Source organism: Aplysia californica, unplaced genomic scaffold (genome assembly GCF_000002075.1).
Source record: "Aplysia californica isolate F4 #8 unplaced genomic scaffold, AplCal3.0 scaffold01273, whole genome shotgun sequence".
In the NCBI taxonomy this organism is placed as follows: Eukaryota; Metazoa; Mollusca; class Gastropoda; order Aplysiida; family Aplysiidae; genus Aplysia; species Aplysia californica.
In genome coordinates this window covers 128,053-130,206 of record NW_004798543.1, presented here as the reverse complement: position 1 = coordinate 130,206, position 2,154 = coordinate 128,053, and the positions used below count along the sequence as shown (strand labels likewise).

Here is a 2,154-nt window from a genome sequence, read left to right as displayed (position 1 = left end):
TTAAATTTTTAAAATCTGATTAAAATTTAAAAATTTATTTTTAAAATTTAAAAAATCACCAACCCTGCGTTGTGGTTTTCCACAAAATTGTTGGTCGTGTTGCCATGGTGCAAATAATTACGGACATGGCAACCAACCCAAAATGTCGGTATGGAGTTCCAAGTCCAATTACTTTGAAAGTAGGATAAAAACGATTGACAGGCCGTACTTGCCAAACGACACAGCAGCAATTCATACTCCTCTCCAGTCCGACAGCGTATCATGCCTCGGAGAATGTCTAAGACAGCGGTCTTGTGTTGCTCACTTTTCACTCTTTCTTGAAAAACTTGCAAGACATGGAACTTACATAGTACGACTTCCACATCAGGCAATTTTTCTTTATCTGCTTTGAGCTCCGAAAAGTCTTTGTCAATAACAACTGCTCCAAGCTGAGAGCAGTCATTGTTTGTAATAAAAATGTCTAACACTGAGCAAATAGTGTTTGAACGCTCATCGGTAACAATGGCATATGCCACAACTTGGCCCCTGTTCTGCCCATCACTGACCTGAAAAACGAACAGTGGCATGTTTCGAGCATTAACCTTGTACGTGATGTCCATAAATAAGGTTTGTGAATATTTACTCCACATTGCTTTCATTTGTGGAGTCTGTAAAAAGATGACTGAAACTTTATCATCAGCATTATCTTTGATTATTGTGGTGTTCACACCATCTGAATGGGCCAGACTGTTAAGTTCTTGCCACAGTTGATTTTCTTCTGTCAAAACTGGGCGTCTGGCTGTCTTTTAATTTCTTATGTCTCTCTCTGTTATGGGAATCCCATATTTATTACCGAAATGTTCCCGAATATTTCAAACAGGCACATTCAAATCGAAAAGAGAGTGCAGCTCTTCCAGCTGTGCCGCATTCAGCCTTCTCTCCTCTGGGTAGTGGTGGTCTAGGAAAAAAAAAATGAAATTCACGAGTTAAACTGAAAGAGCAAGTGGCAAGGTTCATAGAAACATAGAAACTAAGACATAACGAAATCGATGGACCTGACATTAACTCTATTTCCGTTTTCTTTTCCCCTATGTGTTATAATGTTTTTATCTTACTTAGAATTCTACGATCCCAGAAATTAAGCAGTCCAAACAGCCATAGGCTAAACAGTGAAATCATCTACATTTATCATAGTTATCTCCTTTTTAGACTAGAGACCGAACTTTCATGTTCTTTGGCGGCCATGTTTGAGTTGACCAAGACATTTGTTTACATGTGCGTGGGTGTGTCTCTGCTTTTATTAAGGAAGGTGTTTTATTAGATTCTAACATGATGCAGACAATTTTGGGATCAGTTTCATAGGCCACAAGTAAGTCTAATTGAATGTTGTCCAAAAACACCTCAGTAAAGGTTTTTGTTTCAGTTATCACTACACTACTGTGTTGAAAGACAATTGACCAGGCTACTAAACAACATTATGTTCACTTTAAAAAAATCTTTAGTGAGTCCAGAGTTGTTTTACTAATGTCCAAATGTAGACTTACTTAAAACAACTATAGAAGGAGCCCCCATCCACCCTCATTCTATACAGCATTAACTACCCCACCCCGTAATACACTAAGATTTGTGTACTACATCATGAATGCACTGTACTACTCGAAATACAGTCGAATCTGCCATGACTGCCACATGACTGCCACCTCAACAAACAGCCACTTACCATTTCCCCCCTTGCGTTTTTTAAATATAATTTCACTGTGTAAAACGGTCACCTGTCTAACGCGGCCGCAGCCACCATATTATTATATTAATATTATATCACACAACCCCTATCACACCAAAAAATAACACCCCTCTCACCACCTGACATTTTGTCATAAATTATGTACTGGCCCATGACGCTGTGGACGAACCATCATCATCCAATCACCTGTTCTGCCGTCGTAAGGGAAAACGACGAATGGTCAAAAATTTTCGATTTTGTTATTTTCACATATTTCATAGAGTATTTAATTCTGCATCTGATGGTGTAAAAAATTTTGTCATATCCTAATCCGTTTTGCGTAATTGAGAGTTCGTCGTTTTCCCTTACACTGGCGAGCTCCGAGCCAGAGCTCAGTGTAAGGGAGAACGACGAATGGTCGATCGGTCAAGGATCACTGCTCGTTCGACGTT

At 39.1% G+C, this 2,154-nt stretch overlaps 1 long non-coding RNA gene across 1 annotated transcript in view; it reads right to left on the bottom strand.

Annotated features, from left to right (window-relative positions):
- The window catches only part of LOC101854617, a 14,979-nt gene continuing 12,825 nt past the window's right edge, over positions 1–2,154 (bottom strand). The window contains exon 3 of the long non-coding RNA XR_221198.3: positions 1–937. This is a non-coding gene — a long non-coding RNA (uncharacterized LOC101854617). The remainder of the gene's footprint in view (positions 938–2,154) is intronic.